This window comes from Myxocyprinus asiaticus, chromosome 31 (assembly GCF_019703515.2).
Source record: "Myxocyprinus asiaticus isolate MX2 ecotype Aquarium Trade chromosome 31, UBuf_Myxa_2, whole genome shotgun sequence".
NCBI classification, from domain to species: domain Eukaryota; kingdom Metazoa; phylum Chordata; class Actinopteri; order Cypriniformes; family Catostomidae; genus Myxocyprinus; species Myxocyprinus asiaticus.
In genome coordinates this window covers 36,330,954-36,354,444 of record NC_059374.1, presented here as the reverse complement: position 1 = coordinate 36,354,444, position 23,491 = coordinate 36,330,954, and the positions used below count along the sequence as shown (strand labels likewise).

Sequence of the window (23,491 nt, the reverse complement as noted above, 5' to 3'; positions counted from 1 at the left end):
TGATTATTATTGTGAATAATTACATAAGCAACCCCATAATTTTTTATTTGTTTATCATTTTTATCTAGATATAAATTAACTTTTATATTTGATCTTTTATGTGGCCAGTTTGATGGCATGTCATCTGTGCCATAGATGGATTTCATAGGGTAAGATGTAGAAATTAAAATGTTGTGCAGTCCAGTAAATGTCAAGTGCCACTGAGCTGAGGCATTTCCAATAAACTTTTTTGAGAAACTTGTATCTTAGATACTATATATAGTGGAACTGTGCAGTTACCTTGCAATTTCCTTGCTATATTCCTTGCAAAGGTGCTATTTCTACCTAATCTGACCCTTATGAAATGACTTTTGTTGGTGTAATGTAGTCAGGTTGATTCAGTTATATTACTGTGAATAGTATTTTTGACCAGTTAATTTAGATGTTACCACTTGAAGCCCATTTATTAAGTTACGTGACAATGTTTACTTTTACAATACTAGCAAATGGTCCCTTTGCTAATTGAGGCTTAATCTTTAAGGCTTAATCACTAAAATGCACTTAAAACATTCTAGTGTTTAATGTGGATTTCATTATCAGTGTGGAGGTAAAACATTACAAGTGAAGTGCATTGTGTAATCAGATTACTTATAACATCTAACATAACGCGTTACTTTTTGAATTTGTGCATAATATTTCAGTTACACTTTCAAATAATTTATGTGCATTTCTGTTCTTTTTATTTCCTCTATTTAATGATACAGTTAAAAACCTTTCACTTTCCCATAACGTAAGATACTGGAATGATGTGATGTGATGCGACAAAACTAAATTGCTCCTATCATAATCAGCTAAGATTTCAACACTGAAGTTCCTGATTGCTCCAAGGATACTTACTTATGGTTTTGATTTCTATACATTTCAGATGCAATACAGCAAGTGGACAATCTGGATATTATTACTAAAGCATAAGCACTGCCACAATGTCTTTTAACTAAACCCTCGTCAGCTGTCAGAATATCAGTGTATTATATAGCTCATATTTAGAAGCTCGTTTGTGGTTTTGGGTTAAACATAGCTGATTTGGGGATTAGACCCACTTCAGTCTGGCTACAACAGCTGGTTTCCACCCAACACTGAGTCTGACCCCCCATATCAATGCCAAAATATGTTTGTGTGCATGTGTTTGGTGGTGAAAACGAACCAGACTCAGGGTCCAAATCCTTCTTAACCAGAATTAATCACTTTTTCCACCTGCTCTAAACAGTTCCTCTTGGGTCACCAACAACTAAGGGATTATAAACTGTCTGACCCCCCAATATTTTACCTTTAACCTTGATGTGATGTCACTTACCATGGAGATTACAGAGATCCCTCCAAGATATCACAAAAAAAAAAAGGCTTAACATGCAAGATTACAGCAGACTTCTTGCCAGACTGTCGAGGCCAGACGGTGGTTTGTTGATGAAGGAGATTTTTGTAAACCGAGGTAGCCAGATTTACGTGTTTTGATATTTTGCCTATGTTTTGAGTGTTACACTGTATTTGTGTGTGTGTGCGCAGTTGCAAAAGCAGAATACATTTATAATACAGTATGGTTAAAAAAAAGGAAAAAGCATTTGAATTTGATGTTGGTTAATTCAAATTGTTCAATTTGACTAATTTATTAAATAATGTTGTGACAGTTGGGATAAGACAATAAAATAAAATTCACCATCTATGATATTTACTTCAGTCACTAGCTGTGTCCTAAATGACACATTATGCATTTACAAATTACACTATGCACTCAGATATGTATTTTTTTTTTTTTTTACATTTCAAAGTGTATAATCATCCAAAACAGAACACCTAACTTTTTTTTACTGCATGGAAACATTCGCCATTTAACAAAATTGACATTTCAAATGCATGCAATATGTTACCGCTAGCTTTAGCGCGTTAGCCAACCTTAGTTTAACACTTGTATCTCAAAAACGTACATATTCACACAGTGTGGGGTGACTGAAGTTTTGCGAGTTTCTACATTCTCCATTATTTGAAATAGTTTTTTCAGACCTATAACACAGCCAGGTAACTCCGCACCTTCCGCTATGTACAGCAAATGTGAGTGCTGCGTGCATGAAGTGTCCAACATTCCACGCTCCGTTTTGACAGTTGAAGAAGTGCATCATCCAGGTACTCATAATAGACTTCTTTTTGTTGCATTTTCAGTTTTTACATGCTACTCGCACTACTTTCACTTCAAAATTATGTAAAGTAGTGCAGAAGTGTGGGGTTAGGGATGCACCTTCTGTCACAATGGTTTAGGACTTTCACTATCGATTAGTTTTGTAATCGAGTAATTGAATGATTAAGTATTTGAAAAATGATTTCATAACTCAGTTTGCATAATGTTTGGCTAAACTTTTCGCACATTTGGCAAAAATGCGTTCATTAGCCTAAGATTTGATGTACTGTACAATTGAATAACAACAACAACAAAAAACAAAATTGTGCAAACAATATCTAAAGCCAACAGACACCTAAAGCAGATTTATATAATATAAAAAACAAAATTATATAATTCAAGCTGACAGAGTGTCAGGTGTATTTTGTTGATTCATGTCTTTTATTTTGAAATGTTTAGTTCTTGTTTCCCTTGTCATGTGATTCCTGTTTTCCCTCCATGTTCATGTGTCATGTTTTCATTGTTTTATTGTTTAATTATCTTGTTACCAGTTCTGTTTGTTCATTGGTTTATGTTCCCCCATGTCCATGTATTTAAGCCTCATGTTTTCCATTGTGTAGTGGTCTAATATTGAATGTGGTGGATGTGGATGTGGATGTGGATGTGGATGTGGATGTGGATGTGGTTTTGTAGTCATAGTCATAGTCATAGTCATAAAGTTTATGTTTTTGTTAGATCACGTTTATGGTTAGGGTTTTTGGATTTCACTTATATAATAAACTGCACTTGGGTTCTCATCTTCATCACGTCTTCGTCACTGCCATCATTGTCAGCAGTTCCAGCATTCGTTACAGAATACTCGACCCAACCATGAACCCAGCAGTTTTACTTCTGCGCCTACGTCAGGGGAATCGTCCCCTGGAGGACTATGTTGAGGACTTCTGCGGTCTAGCCAGCCAGGTGGACTTTAATGAGGTTGCCCTCAAAGACTGTTTTAGATTTGGACTGAATGAGTCCATTTCTTTTTTGATGCCTGGCGGTCGCAGTTCCCTCAGCCTGGCTCAATATATCGACCTCACCCTACGGTTCATTGGTTCCCCGTTCACTGTGGGGGAGGCGGATGCCGAGCCAGAGTTCCACGTCATGGCCGCCGCCGAGCCCACGTCATGGCCGCCGCCGAGCCAGAGTTCCACGTCATGGCCGCCGCCGAGCCAGAGTTCCACGACATGGCCGCTGCCGAGCCAGAGGTCCACGACATGGCCGCCGCCGAGCCAGAGGTCCACGACATGGCCGCCGCCGAGCCAGAGGTCCACGACACAGCAACGCCTCAGCCTGCCCCATGCCACGACACAGCAACGCCTCAGCCTGCCCCATGCCACGACACAGCAACGCCTCAGCCTGCCCCATGCCACGTCACAGCAACGCCTCAGCCTGCCCCATGCCACGTCACTGCAACGCCTCAGCCTGCCCCATGCCACGTCACAGCAATGCCTCAGCCTGCCCCATGCCACGTCACAGCAACGCCTCAGCCTGCCCCATGCCACGTCACAGCAACGCCTCAGCCTGCCCCATTCCACGTCACAGCAACGCCTCAGCCTGCCCCATGCCACGTCACAGCAACGCCTCAGCCTGCCCCATGCCACGTCACAGCAACGCCTCAGCCTGCCCCATGCCACGTCACAGCAACGCCTCAGCCTGCCCCATGCCACATCACAGCAACGCCTCAGCCTGCTCCATGCCATGTCACAGCCACACCTGAGCAGTGGGACCTGGAGATGGTTCCCACCCTTATACCCACCCTTAGTTCTCCTGAGCAGGCAAGGGGAACTTTCGGCCCTCCGATCCTGCCTGGACTTCGCCTTGGTCTGTCGGTCCCTCGACATTGCCTCAGCTCGGCGTTCCCTCGGCTCCACTACGGTCCTTCAGCCTATCGGCTGTGCCGGGGTCCCTCGTCCCTCCGGCTCCTCCTTGGTCTGTCGGTCACCTGGCTCCGCTTTGGCTCTCCGATCCTCTGGCTGCGCCTCATCCCTCCGAACTGTCAGCTTCACCGGGGACCTCCTTCCCTACGGCTCCACCTTGGTCCTCAGTCCCACCGGCTCCACCTCAGTCTTCCGATCCCTCAGCTCTGCCTTGCTCCTCCGAGCCTCCAGCACCGCTTTGGTCCTCCCTGCCATCGGCTCCACCCTGGCCCTTCGAGTCTTCGGCTACTCTCTGGGCACCAAGTTCCATGGCTCCGCCCCTCGAGCCTCTCACGGCTCCGCCTTCCATGGCTCCGCCCCCCACAGACTTTGGCTTGGTCCCATGCCCCTCACCCTTTCTCGCCATGCCACGCCCCACACCTCAAGACACCCCCCCCAGCTCCCTACAGAACTTTAAATTTATGTCATGTTTTACGTGTTTTGTTTATGTGTTGGGGTGTCAGGAGCCACCCCTTAGTGGGGGGGATATGTCAGGTGTATTTTGTTGATTCATGTCTTTTATTTTGAAATGTTTAGTTCTTGTTTCCCTTTTCATGTGATTCCTGTTTTCCCTCCATGTTCATGTGTCATGTTTACATTGGTTTATTGTTTAATTATCTTGTGATCAGTTCTGTTTGTTCATTGGTTTATGTTCCCCCATGTCCATGTATTTAAGCCTCATGTTTTCCATTGTGTAGTGGTCTAGTATTGAATGTGGATGTGAATGTTGTTTTGTAGTCATAGTCATAGTCAAGTCTAGTTTATGTTTTTGTCAGATCACGTTTATGGTTAGGGTTTTTGGATTTCACTTATATAATAATCTGCACTTGGGTTCTCATCTTCATCACGTCTTCGTCATTGCCATCATTGTCAGCAGTTCCAGCATTCGTTACACAGAGATTGGCTACTCCAGGTGTGCTCAACTTTTTTTAATGCAAGATCTTTTTCTTTAACTAGTTGATGCGATCTACCCATTTCAGCTTAGGTAGATCAGGTTTATCTTTTTGGAAATAATGTCTGCCCACCAATCTTGTTTGTTGAGGATGAGTTATATTCATTAAACTATTTTATGAAGAAGATATCAAAGCCATTTTATTTTCTTGTTGTTTTTAACTATCACTTACATGCAATACGGAATACAATATTATCAGTAATCGTGTCATTGAGAGACATGTTTTTGCGTTGAGCTGCAGCAGCTGCGGGCATTGTTGCGTTTGTGCTACATACTGCACAGATCGCAAAAGCTTGTCACTTGCCACGTATTGTGTAAAATGCTCTTAATCATCTGAACATTCGGCTCCTTCTTAGGTTAACACTGTTAATAATTTCGCATGCGAAGACTAGCCTTTACATCTTCAGGTAAGCCTTTTCATATTGCGTTTACAGGGCGTGAGAAGTACATCCATGTGGCTTTAACAGCAAGGTCACATTGAGCTTTGACATCATACAGACCTGTGGCTTTATTCAGTAAATAAAGTTCTCTGGATTCCCACATTGAGTTTTACCTGTAATAATGGCTGTAAACTATAAAATATTTAACAGAAGTGAAGAATTGCGAACTATTACATACTTAATCATCAGAAAATCTAATGTACTGTACGTGAGGAGGAAGATCACATTTACAATCAAATGGTAATTAATTTAAACAGAACGGAGACAATAACTACCTTGGATCATCTGGATTCAGTCAGATTTACTGAGCAGAAAGTGTTTTCATTACATTATTTTATGTTGCTTCATAAAAGCCTAAACGATTGCGTTTATAAATAGGTTTAAATTTTTTTTTGCTAAGTTTAGTGTGTCCCACACTGATGTTGGGCCTCATGTATTCAGATAGAAGACAAAGGCAGGCCTAACACAGTTGTAAAATCTAACTCAGGCCCACATACCAAGTCATAAATCTTACTGATAAAAACCACGCCAAAATCAAACAAAGGGAGTCCAAAACAGACTACAAATCCCATGAAGACTTGCTCACTAAAGGATCGAACTCTCAACTCCTATCGGATGAGGCACACAACAGAACGTCCCTCAACCATGACATCATCAGGAGTAGAAATACCTCTGAAATGCTTCCGGGATTTGCTTCCAGCAACTTTGCTCGCCGTGCGTAGACTGTTCATCGCTGTTCTCAGGTGTATCCTCGTGGCACAAGGAAGTAACTTCCGACTTGAAACTGTGGCCAAACAATCTCCATCTCGCTGGACGAGTTGAGATTACTCTGTGTTCCACCGAACACTCTAACGGATCCGAAGGAGACCGCTGAGCAATCCGCATCTTCATCCGTTTGCCTGCAGAAGTGAAGAGATAAAATATTTCTCTACCATCTTCAATCAAGTCGACGTCGCAGATTTCTCCGCCAGCCCGCCGACAGAGCGAGGAAACGGCCTCCCGTCATCACCCAAGCCTCGAGGAACCGAGTCGGAGTTAAAGGACAGATGAACACACATTCTATGTCCTCATAAGATTCAAGTAAGAGGTTTACCTCTGGGCAGAGATAGAATATTATAGTGTGTTATTCTTGTGTATCAAGGTTATTGCTTGTACAGTTTACGGACCACCGAGTCCACTCATTGCAGCTAATACTCAGGGTATTAATTATCACGAATGAGATTTGCTGTATTGTAGTCCAACCACATTGGACTGTTGTGCATTTCCACCATTGCGGGTGAGACCGGCAAACTGAGTTTATCCATTAAAGAATCAAAGACCGCAGGGCGGTTTACGAGCCGTCCACCGCGTCTCTGAGTGATAAACTAACAGCTGCTTTCTCTCCCACGATCACGAAACAGGCTTTGGGGCCGTCACTTAATTCTCTCTCTCTCTCTCGTACTAACCACACACACACACGCGCGACCCCTCACAAATATTCTCGCACACATTTTTGGCTTGTAGATAGCTTTGTGATAAAGCTCAGCTTTGTCCCTAAGCTATCGTACAAGCGGATACACGCGGTAACTGGTAGATGCCATTGACTGTTTTCTCTCCACCCACATTCGTGGCCATATTCTCTGGCCGGAAGTCTCACATGACATACTCTCCACGAGAGTCACGTCCACCATTTTGTGCGCATCCCTCCTTACACACACACACACACACACACACACACACACACACACACGCACACACACACACACTTTCTCTCTCTCACGCACACACCCTCATGTGTTATAGGATTATTTTGATTTCCATATCTAATCATATCACTGTTTAGTTTGTAGTTGTAAGTCGGAAGTTTATTGACTGCATTGTATTAATTATTAATTGATATTACTGCATAAATAAACTTTGTTATATTTCAAAGAGAAGTGTTTTGGTTTGTTTTGCATACACCTGTGTCACATGCTGACTGGATGTCAGTGCTCGGATTCAAGCCTTCATTCATTGTTTTTTTTTCCGAAAATCGATATTCTTCGGATGTCGATTTTCCTAAGAAAACAATCTAATATTGAGACTGTTATACTCTCTGGTTATTAGTCCCTGATTCCAGGGTGGTGCCCCAGCAATATTAATCCTTATTAATATTCTATTGATTTTTGATAATTGATAATTATCTTTGATGATTGTTGAATTTGAAGGATCAATAAGCTAGTGTTAATTTAAATTAATGTTTCATCGATGTTAATGATTAGTGATTATCTTTGATAATTGTTGATTTAAAGGATTAAAAAAGCTAACATTGATTCAAATCAATGTTCTATTGATTTTAATAATTGATAATTAGCTTTGATAATTATTAATGATTGCTAATAACCAAACCCGCTCCTAAACGTAACGCACTACATTTACTGGAGCCCTATATGAGGTTTTAATGAGTTAGATTCAATTAATTAATTTAAATATTAATTAATAACTAAAGAAATAATTATTATTTCTGATAGTAACACTGATCTAAACAACCAGTAAAGCCCTACACTGAAATGAAGGGATCAACTTCTCTTGAGCATCTGGATGCAGCACCGCAAATCGCATGCAGTCTGAACTTACCGTGCTGTGTCTGGCGGGTCTGTGGAAACTGGTTGTTATCTTTTCAAGTGCCATTGCATTGCTGAAGTGATGTTATGTTTTTTTCTGGTAGACAGATGTAAGACTTCTCAGTGGAAGGAGGAGGCGAGAAGCAGATTTCCTGGTTCAGGTAAGCGTTATTATTTTCCTCTCTGCAGTACATACACACTCTCTTTACGTTGTTCGATAACTCAGTCTAAAAAAAATCCACAAACTAGTTCACAAAATAAAATCTCAACTTTGTAATAATAACTCTTGGCTTCACAATCCGTGCCCAGGCTCTCTCTCTTGTCTACCTGCGGTGTGGCTCTATTTATGCCGCTCTCCCCGTGCTCACTGAAATTAGAGACAGGTGTTAGACATAATTGAACTCAGGTGTAAGCGCCCTTACCGCTTTCTCTCTCTCCGGAGAGATGCTTGACCATGCCACCGCTGCCACAACAGACAACTGCATTGTTTTACAAATCTAAATTGAAGTCCTCTTACACAGCTGACACCTCTTGTCCGTGGACATAGAGGAATTTTTTTAATCGAGTATTTGAATTAAATTGTTTAATCGTGACAGCTCTACTATGGTTACAGTCATTATTCATTGCTATTGTGAAAATAGAAAAGGGGACTGACTTTGGTTACTCATTCACTTAGTAAATACGCTAAATGTGTGAGATGAAATTAGTAAAGTAACTTGCTATACACTTGAATATAAACCATAACTTGGAGTTTCTCTTTTAAATGAACGATACTTTTCTATTTATTTAAGAGAGCAGTACCATTACAAGAAGAAAAGCCATATTTTGCCGAGTGAAAAATAAAAAGTGTCAACATTAGTGGTGTAGTCATTTCTTTCTGGACAAAGGTTAAAGCTGAAATATGTAACTTTATGTTAAAATACTTTCTCCTATCCCAGCTTAATATGCAAATTCAATTATAAGTAAGCCATTTAGAGGTTAATTTTCTTAAAACTGTAAGCATTGTGTCGTTGTGGCACTATGAAAATTCCTCTGTTTGTTTTCAGAGACCCATTTAGACCCGCCCCAACAACATTACTCAACCAATTGCTTGAGTTGGGGGCAGGACTATCTCTTTGTGTGACCAACAGCAGGCAGGGGCATATATATATATATGTATATATATGTATATATATATAATATATATATATATATATATTTACTTATTTTTTGCAACTCCATTCGGTAGCACTAGTGTTGCAGGAATTACATACTTCAGCTTTAACCTCATGCAACCTCACGGCCACATGCATGGACGTTGTATTTCGGCTTGCTAAATGCAACGCATAAGTTAATTTCATTTAACCCGACTAATCTCAGTTCAGGAGAATCTGGCCTGTCAGTAAAGGGTTAAACTTTCGACAGACGGAGTCATGTGACAAAACAACTTGGCACTGATCACAACAGAGTTTGACTTTGGGAGAAACGCCAACAAAACTACATCTGGTAAGAAAACGTTTTTACATTGAAACCTGTTTGAGTCAAAAGATTAGAGTCTCTAGTTTCATCCAATATGCCATTTCTTTTATTTAGTGATTTATCGCGAAACGCCATGCTGCTAAACACAATGTACGCTAATGTGTACAATAGCACAAGGTTTTCATTAGAAATCCTATATTCAAAATGGTTGGCATAAATGGATGATGCTGGCCATTACTTGTATCAGAATTAATTATGCTAATTTCTGATTGGTAAAATGCTTCAGGACTGGCAATCACTTGTTTGTTTGACAGTGCAAAGAGAGATAATTGAGATTTTGTTGCCAAAGTAGAAAAAAAACATTGTAACATAAAAGACAAAACAAGTCAAATAATATTTTTTTTATTTGCGTAGTTTTTCATTTGTGTTTTTCCCAATACACATTGTTCTAAAGCATCTTTACAGAAAATCAGCTGTGATGTCTGTAACGTCTCAAAAACATGAATAGCCAACACTCCTGGAAACATAATAAACAATTTGATTAAAAACAAACAAACAAACAAACAAAAAAAACATATATATATATATATATATATATATATATATATATATATATATATATATATATATATATATGACATTCTATAGCTTGTTATTATTTAAAATGTCAAAACTTAGAACCACTATCCACATATGTGGACATACATTTTTTTAGAAAAAAACGTTTTGCTCTAGATGTATTTATTTATTTATTTATTTATTTATTTTTTTTTTTTTTTGCATGTTTATTAAGTACTACTAGCTGTAAATCAAAAAGGGAAATGGAAAATGCACACAGCAGTTACTGTGCTCGGGTGTCAGAAGCTTAATACTCACAACAACTGAGTTATTTCCCTATAGGCCTTGTGCCATCCTAAAAGAAACTCTGAATATGCCTTATAAAGTCAGAGTCGCAGAGCCCAATTTGCTGGTTTGATTATGCTGGAGAGCTCACAAGGACTGTTGGGTTCTTGCTCTCCAGTAGTGCATTAGCCAAGCACTTAGAGAGAGAGAGAGACCAGAGCTTGATTCCTGTTCAGGTCAGGGCTGTACTTACCACATAGTGGGCTACACTTCAAAACTCTCATCAAGTGCAATATTGTCATACTATAAACTGTAGCAACATTTGGTGAATCATAAGTACAAAAAAAAAAAAAAAAAAAAAAAAATTAAGCTTAGAAACTGTGGAGACCGGGCATGCATGGTCACTGTTATTGAAATTAAATAGCTGAGTAACTTATGGACATTTCAGATAAATTGTTTTATGATGTGATAATAAATTAATTTGTGCTTTCTTTGTAAATAGAGTTTTAAAGGAATAGTTCACACAAAAATGACAATTCTATCATTATTTACTCACCATCATGGTGTTTAAAACCCATATGCGGTTATTTGCTCAGTGGCACACAAACACAAATTTTGAAGAAGCTTCATGCAGCTTTTTTCCATACTATGGCAATGTCAAGCTCCAAAAAGGACCAAAAGAGCACTGTTGAAGCATTATAAAAGTAGTCAGTACAACTTGTGTGCTACAGTATAATTGAAGTCATCTGAAGCTTTGTGTGAGGAACAGACTGAAATTAAAATCAGTATTCAATCACAAATTAAATCATTGATGCATCTTAGTATGCAGCTCTCAAATCAAATATGGGGCCTATGGCACAGGTTTGAGGTCATGACATTTGGTCACGAGATGTGCATGAACCAGTTGCTGGATTTCCATTGGACTGTTTTTATGCAAATTTTAAATTTGTGCTTAAAAAACCTGAATGGAAACGCTTGATATGCTCACAAACTCTCAAAATATACAGAGACTGGCGGCATATGGCCATAGCTGCCATTTCAAGCCTCATTATATGAGATATATTACACTCATTCTGCAAAGTCTCCTGGCAGCATTTAATAAAACGATGTACAGTTGATCCAATTCCACAAATACAACTCTCCCTAAGCGAGTAGGCCATTCAGCTGCTCCATCATGACAAGGCGTGCTCCCTCAAGATAATGTGCATGATGTAGTGGAGGGAAACACGCAATGATTTGCATTTTCTTTAGTCAAAGTTGTTGAAATTTACTTAAAAAATTTGGAGCATTTTGAAGAAAACCCAGCTATAGACATCCAACCTGTACTGTACTGTATGGAAAAATCTGCTTTAAGATTCTGTAAAATTCTCTTTTTGTGTTCCATGTAGACAATTACAGCATATTAGACAACATGAGGATAAGGCCAAGTCCACCCTTATCTGTTTTTGTTTAAAAATGCATTGATTTTGCTACATTTATGCCTCTCTTCCACACTGAAACAGTGTTTTCGTAAGATTTCCTAAAATGATCTCCATAACCGCATAATCTGGAAAACAATAACATTAGGACACTGAAAACGCTGCTTCAAAAATAGGCCTAAATGATGACAGAATTTTTCTTTCCAAAGTGAATTTAATTAATCTTTTATTAACTTTATGTTCCTGATATCCTTATATCATACTGTATTTTTGGTATCAAGAAAGAAATGTAGAAAAAAAAACAAAACATTATATACATTTTAAAATATATATATACACTGGCGGCCAAAAGTTTGGAATAATGTACAGATTTTGCTCTTATGGAAAGAAATTGGTACTTTTATTAACCAAAGTGGCATTCAACTGATCACAATGTATAGTCAGGACATTAATAATGTGAAAAATTACTATTACAATTTGAAAAAATTGAACTACTTCAAAGAGTTCTCATCAAAACATCCTCCACGTGCAGCAATGACAGCTTTGCAGATCCTTGGCATTCTAGCTGTCAGTTTGTCCAGATACTCGGGTGACATTTCACCCCACGCTTCTCACGCACCTTACAGTCTAGCTGATCCCACAAAAGCTCAATGGGGTTAAGATCCATAACACTCTTTTCCAATTATCTGTTGTCCAATGTCTGTTTCTTTGCCCACTCTAACATTTTCTTTTTGTTTTTCTGTTTCAAAAGTGGCTTTTTCTTTGCAATTCTTCCCATAAGGCCTGCACCCCTGAGTCTTCTCTTTACTGTTGTACATGAAACTGGTGTTGAGCGGGTAGAATTCAATGAAGCTGTCAGCTGAGGATATGTGTGTCATCTATTTCTCAAACTAGAGACTCTGATGTACTTCTCCTCTTGTTTAGTTGTACATCTGGCCTTCACATCTCTTTCTGTCCTTGTTAGAGCCAGTTGTCCTTTGTCTTTGAAGACTGTAGTGTACACCTTTGTATGAAATCTTCAGTTTTGGGCAATTTCAAGCATTGTATAGCCTTCATTCCTCAAAACAATGACTGACTGACGAAGTGATTTTTGTAGTACCAAATTAGCAATTTAGCATGATTACTCAAGGATAAGGTGTTGGTGTGATGGCTGCTGGAAATAGGGCCGGTCTAGATTTGATCAAAAATGACTTTATCCAAATAGTGATTGTGCTGTTTTTACATCAGTAATGTCCTGACTATACTTTGTGATCAGTTGAATGTCACTTTGATGAATTAAAGTGCCAATTTCCTTCCGAAACAGTAAAATCTGTACATTATTTCAAACCTTTGGTCACCAGTGTGTATATATACCCTGCTGTCTGTGTGGGTCCTAATGCCCCAGTATATTGACAGGGACACTATACTGTAAAAAGCACTGTCCTTCGGATGAGACGTTATACCGAGGTCCTGATTTTCTGTGGTCATTAAAAATCCCTTCTTTACTTCACGTAAAGTGTAGGAGTGTAACCCCAGTGTCCTGGCCAAATTCCCCCCATGGGCCCTTATCAATCATGGCCTGCTAATAATCCCCATCTATGAATTGGCTATATTACTCTCCTCTCTCCTCTCCACAAATAGCTGGTGTGTGGTGAGCATACTGGTGGAGGCTTAGGAGAGTCCCCTGTTCATGTAAAGTGCTTTGAGTGTAGTGTCAGAAAAGCACTATAACGTTCAAACCACATAATCTAAAAGAGGTCACTGAATCAAGTTTTTCAAATGTAATGGTTGGGAAATTCATCATGAGTTTCTGCAAGTGCCATTTTGAATGAAACCATATACGAGTAGGTGATTCTTTGCCAGAATCAGCTGTAATGTGCATCTAACTTTATGCTGATAATCAAAAGTCTGGTTCTGCGAGACAAGCACTGTGGCATCCTGTTAGGTTTTGAGTTGCAGTGAAAAGTTCTGTCAAATCCAAATAAAAAAATACAGCATTAGGGCACCACAGCAAAATACAGGGAACAGTATCTAGAACTAATGCATTGTAGAGGTCATGCCAGTTGGATCCGGCACTAATCATGAAAAAACCCCACTGCTGTTGTACGGTATAAGTGCAGCGTTTTGGCGTTAACAGTCTCAAGCTGACAGCGGGGATACTGGATACAGATTGCGCAGGCTACGGGGTGAGGTTGTAATTCCTAAGCTCAGAGAACACACAGCTGGGAAATGATATTGAGCCGGGGCCCTCAGAGGTCTGTATGGGGCAGTGGGGTCCTATTTTCATTAAATACAAGTCTGTTTAAAGTGAGCTGGTGGGGCGAGTTAAATTCTCTCAGATTAAATCAGTTATTAGTATCTGTAAAACCCTCTTTTTCTCATATTTTATCAGTCTAACCTACTGTTTGCACATTATAATTAAACTTCATACTGTCTCCCACTCACTGTGGATTAAAACAGGAATGGATGATGTGTGTGGTTGTGTGTTTTGGAATACATATCTGTGCCAAGGGAACAATTTCGCAATAATATGTGCACAGAGATTGGAGGTAAGTAACTAATTACTTACTAAAAAATACAACACTATGAAAGTAAGTTTTAGTTACTTTTGGATTACCTAAGTCTACATATGCAAATAAAGATAAAAGAAAAGTAATATCAACTAGATGGCTTTTACTTAAAGGAACAGTTCACTCAAAAATAAAAATGATGGCATAATTTACGCAACCTCATGTTATTTCTAGCCCAGTATTATTTAATTTTTAATATGTTGTGCAGATTGTCTGAGCTTCTGTTCCCTATCTGTCACTCACTCGACGTTGGTGTCGATGTAGTGACACTAGGGGTCACTCTTGGGAGCCCGAGACACCTCTGGTCTTTGATAAAAGGCCAATGAAAATTGGCGAGTGGTATTTGCATGCCACTCCCCCAAACATACAGGTATAAAAGGAGCTGATATGCAACCACTCATTCAGGATTTTCTCTTTGGAGCCGAACGGTCATACTCACTGAGTTGAATACTACTGTTCATTCACCTCTGCTGGATCTGACGGCGCATTTCAGCGGCTTCTCTCTCCTCTGCACTGGTGCACTGCAGAGAATGCCCCTTGGCACTTCGGCAGAAAAACTAGAGAGTATATTTTCTGAAAGAGCATTTTTCCCCTCTAAAAGAGTATATATTTCTCTAAAAGAGCGCACACACGGAACGTCTTTTTAAAGACGCGTCTTTTTAAAGATGCTTTTCCGATTATGTGTTATTCCTGGTTGTGCTCGTTATCTCTCCCTTCTAACGGTCACGATCACTGTCTTTCGTGTCTGGGCACTGCTCACGCGGAGACAGCGCTCGTGGATGGTCATGTTCTCATTGCGAGAATATGTCCATGGCAACGTTGCGGTCGCGGCTCGCCTTCGTAAGAAAGCGAGCCACCCCAGAGGCTCCTGCCTCGGTCCTTTTACCCAAGGGTTTGAGGCCAGCGCGGCTAGCACTGGGGGCGATTTGGGGACCCCAATGGGACCGCCTCCGCCGGGTATCCCCCCGCGGACCTCCCATTCCCCAGCACGCTCGTCTGCCCCGAGCGGGCTTCCGGGTGAGTCCGCCGGCTCGTCTCACGGCGAGTTCGACCTCTTATTCGGAGCCCGCGAAAGTGATGAGCTCTCGAGCGCAGCATCGGAGAGCGGGCTCGTCCAGTCAGAAGCCTCAGCTGGGCTCCTCCCTTCGGAGTCGATCGCCCAGTCACAGGCTGATGCGGAGATGACGACATGCTTTCCCGGGCAGCCGCGAGCGGTGGATTTCACCGCTCTTCCCTGAACCCTCGTGGCTCGGTGATTGGTTCCTGGGCTCGCAGCACCGCTCAAAGCCACGCCCTGCCCTGTTCCTTTCTTCCCGGAAGTGCATGAAGAGCTGACAAGGTCGCAGGAGGCACTTTTTACTGCCCGGTCCCGATCTTTTCAGCTTCCCCGCTCTCACTACCCTCGATGGTGGGGCGGCCAAGGGTTATTCGGCAATCCCCCGGTGGATAAAGGCGCTCGTGGTGCACCTATGCCCGCAGAGCGCCGCCACCTGGCGCGGGTGCCCAAAGCCCCCGTCCAAGGCCTGTAGGTTTACGTCGTCTCTGACGGCCAAGGCCTACGGTGCCACTGGACAAGCCGCCTCCGCCCTGCACGCCATGGCTCTCCTGCAAGTCCGCCAAGGCGCAAAAGGAATTGCATGAGGGTAGTTCAGCCCCGGGATTGATGCAGGAACTGCGCTCGGTGACCAACCTCGCTCTCCGAGTGACGGAGGTCACGGCACGGTCTCTTGGGTGGACGATGGCCACACTAGTGGTCCAGGAGCGCCACCTTTGGCTCAACCTGATCGAGATGGGTGAGGCCGACAAGACACAATTCCTTGCTGCACCCATTTCCCAGGCGGGCCTATTCAGCGACACCGTCGAGGACTTTGCCCAGCAGTTCTCGATGGTAGAGCAGTAGATGGATGCTAGCCGGCATATCCTGCCCCGGCGTGGCTCAAGATCCCGCACCCCATCTACTCATCACCAAGGGCGTCCCTCTGCGGTGACTGCACCGGCTCCGCTGCAGCCCGCCCCTTCGGCCTGACCCCGGCGTGGAGCCCACTGCAGGAAGCAGACGCCACCCGTCTCGCGGCCGCCCAGAACCCGTGAAAGGCTTCAAAGCGCCCTTGAGACGGGCGACCCAGGGACAACGAAACCCGCTGCTCTGGAGCTGGTAAGCAGATCTTCATCTTTTTGTTACCTTTTGCATTTAATTGCGCTGCATGCCCAAGTGGCTGCAGTACTCAAGAGCACAGCAAGAGTGGTTTCCTTGTTCTCTGGGTCACGTATCTGGTGTGTACGGCTGGCATCACGACTACCGTCCACCAGTCCATTTGGCAGGTTGGCGCTCCAGCGGCGGTCTCCTGCCCTGAGCGCCCAGCTGTGGCACAAATCCACCCCCGATGTGACAGTCTCCACGGGTCACGAGGACAGGCCTCTTCCTCCCCCGTCCCAGGCTGTTCCGGGGGTGGTCACAAGGAGCCAGGTAAGTGCTTCGATGTCCTCGGACTCAGCACGGCCACGACGTGGTGTGGCACCTGCGCGGAACTTGGACACATGTCTTGCGCCTTCCAGTCCGTCACGAGGGCTGGTCCGGACCGTCCGACTCGGCTGCGCGATTCACTTCGCCGGTCATCCGCCCAGGTTCAGCGGTGTCCACTTCACCTTGGTGAAAGACGAAAACGCTGCTACCTTGCGCGGAGATCGCTACCCTCCTACGGAAGGACGCGATAGAACCTGTCCCTCCAGCCGAGATGAAGAAAGGGTTTTACAGCCCCTACTTCATTGTACCGAAAAAAGGTGGTGGGTTGCGGCCAATCTTGGACCTACGAGTACTGAACCGGGCTTTACACAGACTCCCGTTCAAGATGCTGACGCAAAGACGCATTCTAACAAGTGTCCGGCATCAAGATTGGTTCGTGGCGGTAGACCAGAAGGATGCGTACTTTCATGTCTCGATCCTTCCTCGACACAGACCCTTCCTGCGGTTTGCGTTCGAGGGTCAGGCGTATCAGTAAAAGTCCTCCCTTTCGGCCTGTCCCTGTCTCCTCGCATCTTTATGAAGATCGCAGAGGCTGCCCTTGCCCCGTTAAGGGAGGTGGGCATTCGCATTCTCAACTATCTCGATGACTGGCTAATCTTAGCTCACTCTCGAGATGTGTTAGGCGCACAAAGGGACCTGGTGCTCTCACACCTCAGCCGACTAGGGCTTCAGGTCAACTGGGAAAAGAGCAAGCTCCTCTCGGTTCAGAGCATCTCTTTTCTCGGTTTGGAGTTGGACTCAGTCTCCTTGATGGCGCACCTGATGAACGAGCGCGCCCAGTCGGTGCTGGCCTGTTTGAAGGCTTTCAAACAGAAAACAGCGGTTCCACTGAAACCTTTTCAGGGGCTCCTGGGGCATATGGCATCCTCGGGGGTGGCCACCCCGCTCGGGTTGATGCATATGAGGCCGCTTCAGCACTGGCTCCAGACTCGAGTCCCGAGACGGGCATGGCGCCACGGGACACACCGCGTGGCCATTACGTCAGTCTGTCACCATCTTTTCAGCACTTGGACCGACCTCTCGTTTCTACGACCAGGTGTTCCCCTAGAACTGGTCTCCAGGCGCGTCGTGGTCACGACAGACGCCTCCAAAACGGGCTGGGGCACTGTTGGCAATGGGCACGCAGCCACCGGCCTCTGGACGGGTCCGCGGCTGCGTTGGCACATCAACTGCCTCGAGTTACTGGCAATTCTGCTCGCCCTGCGGAGGTTCCGGCCTTTGATCCAGGGCAAGCACGTGCTAGTTCGGACAGACAGCACGGCAGCAGTAGCATATGTCAACCACCAAGGCGGTCTGCGCTCCCGCTGTATGTCACAACTCGCCCGCCGTCTCCTCCAACGGAGTCAGCAGCACCTCAAGTCGCTGCAAGCCACTCACATCCCAGGCAACCTCAACACTTCGGCGGACGCGCCGTCACAACAGGTTACCCTCAAGGGAGAGTGGAGACTCCACCTTCAGGTGGTCCAGCTGATTTGGAGTCGATTTGACAGGCACAGGTGCACCTGTTCGCCTCCCAAGAATCCTCCCCACTGCCCGCTCTGGTACGCCCTGACCGAGGCCTTCCTCGGCATAGACGCGCTGGCACACAGCTGGTCCCCTGGCATTCGCAAATATGCATTTCCCCCAGTGAGCCTGCTTGCACAGACCCTGTGCAAGGTCAGGGAGGATGAGGAGAAGGTCGTCCTGGTAAGCACCCTACTGGCCCGCCCAGACGTGGTGCTCGGACCTCACGCTCCTCGCGACAGCTCCCCCCGGGCAAATTCCCCTGAGGTAGGACCTTCTTTCTCAGGGAAGGGGCACCATCTGGCACCTGCGCCCAGACCTCTGGAATCTCCATGTCTGGCCCCTGGACGGGACACGGAAGACCTAAGCTGTCTCCCACCTGCGATGGTAGACACGTTCACTCAGGCTAGGGCTCCCTCTACGAGGCGCCTGTATGCCTTTAAGTGGCATCTGTTCGCTAAGTGGTGTTCTTCCCATCGGGAAGACCCCCAGAGATGCGCAGTCAGATCAGTGCTTTCCTTCCTGCAAGAGAGGTTGGAAGGAAGGCACTCTCCTTGAAGACTGCCCTCTTGACTGCGCTCACTTCCATCAAGAGGGTAGGTGACCTGCAAGTGTTCTCTGTCAGCGAAACGTGCCTGGAGTTCGGTCCAGGTTACTCTCACGTGATCCTGAGACCCCGACCGGGCTATGTGCCCAAGGTTCCCACCACTCCTTTTAGGGAACAGGTGGTGAACTTGCAAGCGCTGCCCCAGGAGGAGGCAGACCCAGCCCTGTTGTTGCTGTGTCCAGTGCGCGCTTTACGCATCTATTTGGATTGACACGTTCACTCAGGCTAGGGCTCCCTCTACGAGGCGCCTGTATGCCTTTAAGTGGCATCTGTTCGCTATGTGGTGTTCTTCCCATCGGGAAGACCCCCAGAGATGCGCAGTCAGATCAGTGCTTTCCTTCCTGCAAGAGAGGTTGGAAGGAAGGCACTCTCCTTGAAGACTGCCCTCTTGACTGCGCTCACTTCCATCAAGAGGGTAGGTGACCTGCAAGCGTTCTCTGTCAGCGAAACATGCCTGGAGTTCGGTCCAGGTTACTCTCACGTGATCCTGAGACCCCGACCGGGCTATGTGCCCAAGGTTCCCACCACTCCTTTTAGGGAACAGGTGGTGAACTTGCAAGCGCTGCCCCAGGAGGAGGCAGACCCAGCCCTGTTGTTGCTGTGTCCAGTGCGCGCTTTACGCATCTATTTGGATTGACACGTTCACTGAGGCTAGGGCTCCCTCTACGAGGCGCCTGTATGCCTTTAAGTGGCATCTGTTCGCTAAGTGGTGTTCTTCCCGTCGGGAAGACCCCCAGAGATGCGCAGTCAGATCAGTGCTTTCCTTCCTGCAAGAGAGGTTGGAAGGGAGGCTGTCCCCTTCCACCTTGAAGGTGTACGTTGCTGCCATAGCAGCACACCACGACGCAGTCGATGGTAAGTCCTTAGGGAAGCATGATCTGATCATCTGGTTGCTAAGAGGCGCCAGGAGGCTGAATCCCTCCAGGCCGCGCCTCGTTCCCTCATCGGACCTCTGTAGTTTTTCAGGGTCTACAGAGAGCCCCCTTTGAGCTTTGCAGTCAGCCGAGCTTAAGGCACTCTCCTTGAAGACTGCCCTCTTGACTGCGCTCACTTCCATCAAGAGGGTAGGTGACCTGCAAGCGTTCTCTGTCAGCGAAACGTGCCTGGAGTTTGGTCCAGGTTACTCTCACGTGATCCTGAGACCCCGACCGGGCTATGTGCCTAAGGTTCCCACCACTCCTTTTAGGGAACAGGTGGTGAACCTGCAAGCGCTGCCCCAGGAGGAGGCAGACCCAGCCCTGTCGTTGCTGTGTCCAGTGTGCACTTTACGCATCTATTTGGATTGCACGCAGAGCTTTAGAGTCTCTGAGCAGCTCTTTGTCTGCTTTGGTGCACAGTGGAAAGGAAGCGCTGTCTCCAAGCAGAGGATCGCCCACTGGCTCATTGACGCCATAATTATGGCATATCTCACCCAAAACATGCCGCCCCCGGTAGGGCTACGAGCCCATTCTACCCGTGGTGTATCGGCTTCTTGGGCCCTAGCCAGAGGTGCCTCTCTAACAGACATTTGCAGAACAGCGGGCTGGGCAACACCCAACACATTTGCAAGGTTCTACAACCTCCGGGTGGAACCGGTTCATCCCAGGTAGTGGCACGCAACACAAGCGGATAAACCCGGGATAGCCGGCCAGGTGTATCGCTTGCACATAGCACCTTCCACCTCCTTTTGAGCTGAAGGCGTGCGCTGTTAATTCCCAGTAGTGTTCACAAAAGTTGTTCCCTGGTTGACTTCCTCCGAGCCCTGTGGCAGTCGAGTTTTTGGAGAAACTCGCTGCCAGCCCAGTACACGCACTAACTAAGAGCCCGGTTCTGGGGTAGGTGCTCCGCATGTGGCGGTTCCCTGTAAGGCTAACCCCATGCGATCTATATCTTCCGCTAATTCATTTCCCTGCTGGCAAACTGCATCTTCCTTGGGCAGAGCCCCTCTGCCCCAGTCTCCATGTTGTAGTAACTCCTCCCCCATTGGGCAGGATCTACCTTGAAGGCTCTCCACATGGTTGGAAAGACCATGTGATGTATTCTTCCACTTAAATATCCCCCCCTCTCTTGGGGCGAGGTGTGGTCTCCGCGGTGTCCTCCCCTTGGGAGGGACACCCCCCGACTAGACCTGGCGGCCCAGTTGGATAATCCCCCTTCTTTTTTAGGGAGTGGAAAAAGAGAAGGGGAAAGAGGCCATGACTGGGTTAAGCCTGTCTCCATCTCTGGGTAGTCAACTTGTCCCCAAAAAGGGCCGTTCGACACTCATAACTGTGTTGGGGGAGGTTATGTGTCGACCTGGTGTGCTGGCTATGAGGCACACAACAAGTCTGCCCACAACACACCGCCAGTTCACGTAACACAGTTCAGCCTTGTGGCGTTTTGTATAGGGACCCCTAGTGTCACTACATCGACACCAACGTCGAGTGAGTGACAGATAGGGAACGTCATGGTTACTGGTGTAACCTCCGTTCCCTGATGGAGGGAACGAGACGTTTGTCCCTCCTGCCACAACGCTGAACTACCCGCTGAAATGGCCGGACCTTATATCGGCTCCTCAGCGAAAAACCTGAATGAGTGGTTGCATACCAGCTCCTTTTATACCCGTATGTTCGGGGGAGTGGCATGCAAATACCACTCGCCAATTTTCATTGGCCTTTTATCAAAGACCAGAGGTGTCTCGGGCTCCCAAGAGTGACCCCTAGTGTCACTACATCGACACCAACGTCTCGTTCCCTCCATCAGGGAACGGAGGTTACACCAGTAACCATGACGTTTTCCATGCAACGAAAGTGATTTGGTAACACTTTACAATAAGGTTCCATTTGTTACCATTATTAAAAACATTAGTTTACATAAACTAACAAAGAACAATTGTTTAACAGCATTTATTATTCTTGGTTAATTTCAACATATAGTAATATATTTTTAAATCAAAAGTTGTATATGTTAACATTAGTTAATTCACTATGAACTTACATGAACTAACAATGATCAATAGTATTTAAAAAATATATATTGTCCATTGTTTGTTCATGATACCTAATGCATTAACCGATGTCAACGAATGGAACCATATTGATGTGTTACCTATGACTATACTAAGGAAAAAGAAAACTGGTTTGAAACCACAAAAAGTAAATTATGACAAAATTTTGATTTTTTTGTGACCTGTTCCTTTGACCTCTTCAACTCTGAGAGATTTTTGGACTGCCGCTTGCAATTTTTCACACTCAAATTTAAAAGCTCACCATTTACACACTCTGGACTAATTGCCTCCAGTTATTCTAGAATATGTTTACAATCTTATTATGAATAGAGTTTTTTTCCTTACTTTGTAAGCATATAATTCTGGTTCTGTTCACTCCATCTCCCTCCAAAATTCTAATTGTATTCCACTAGATGGCAGCAAGTACTAGAAAAATTTTCCCTCTATCACCTTCCATCACAAAATGTCGATCTGAAATGTAGGTGGTGCTGTAACACATTTTAGCCCTGTCAGATGTGCTCGTCCATAGACATTCAGTCTAATTTTCAGTTCATACACCACCCACCCCTGCCTTTCATAGAATATCTCGGCCTCTGAGTGGACTACAAGCTCAATCTACATGTCATTAAAAAAACTGAAATCCTCCCCTTAGATGTATAGCCAATAGTAATAATTAATAGTCACAATATAAAGTTTTTAGCTATTTGAGGCTTACAGCAGCAGTGCTCAGCGCATACAAGAGCCATTTGTATTTGATGTCTTACAGATTTTATATATATTACTATGTTATTCTTTTGTAAATCTTTCAAACAGTGGTGTTAGGGCAACAAAATAAGTGCTATTTGAAAGACTTTTATATTAATTTGAACATTTCTACCATATGTTGTTTTGCGATACAAATGTTTTCAGGCCTTATTTTGTTATTTTATGTAACATATATGCAGAATTGATGGTTATCTATGAAAAGTTCAGATTCTAAGCTTTCAGTTGATACCACATATGTCTGAATTATCTATTCGGAGACTTTAACATTTTAAGCGTAAACTTTTTCAATGACATAGCGCCAATTTTTGGACCCACTGGATAAATATATTCTAATGTTGTCTCAAACATTAAACAGATTTAATGTCCGAAGGGTGACGGAGGTTAACATTTTGCCTACATGACATCTCCACTTGTGTTTCACAGAAGGCGAAAGTCATATGGGTTTGGAACAACATGGGGGAAAGTAAATTATGAATTATTAAAAATTATCTCTTTAAAATGCAATTTTAGACAACTGTGTTCTGCTCCACTCTGTTGTGCTCTGTCCAGATGTTTTTGAACACAAAAGCCCGACCCTAAGACCAACTAGTCGTTCAGACAACCATCTGACAAGTCGATTTTGTAAGTATTCTGTTACTCTCCAGGTCTGTGTGTACATGAGCATGTGTTTATATTGCAGACTCATATATATAACAGTCTCTACCATTAATTTGTACTTACAGAGCCCCTCTCGCACCTACAGTTAATTTTATAGCTGAGGTTATTGCTTTCCTTGACC

At 44.3% G+C, this 23,491-nt stretch overlaps 1 long non-coding RNA gene across 1 annotated transcript in view; it reads left to right on the top strand.

Annotated features, from left to right (window-relative positions):
- LOC127421770 (uncharacterized) overlaps positions 1 to 23,285 on the top strand; it is a 40,461-nt gene extending 17,176 nt beyond the window's left edge. Inside the window, exons 2-3 of the long non-coding RNA XR_007894090.1 lie at positions 8,186 to 8,242; positions 23,263 to 23,285. This is a non-coding gene — a long non-coding RNA (uncharacterized LOC127421770). The remainder of the gene's footprint in view (positions 1 to 8,185; positions 8,243 to 23,262) is intronic.
- Positions 23,286 to 23,491: the final 206 nt, after the last annotated feature.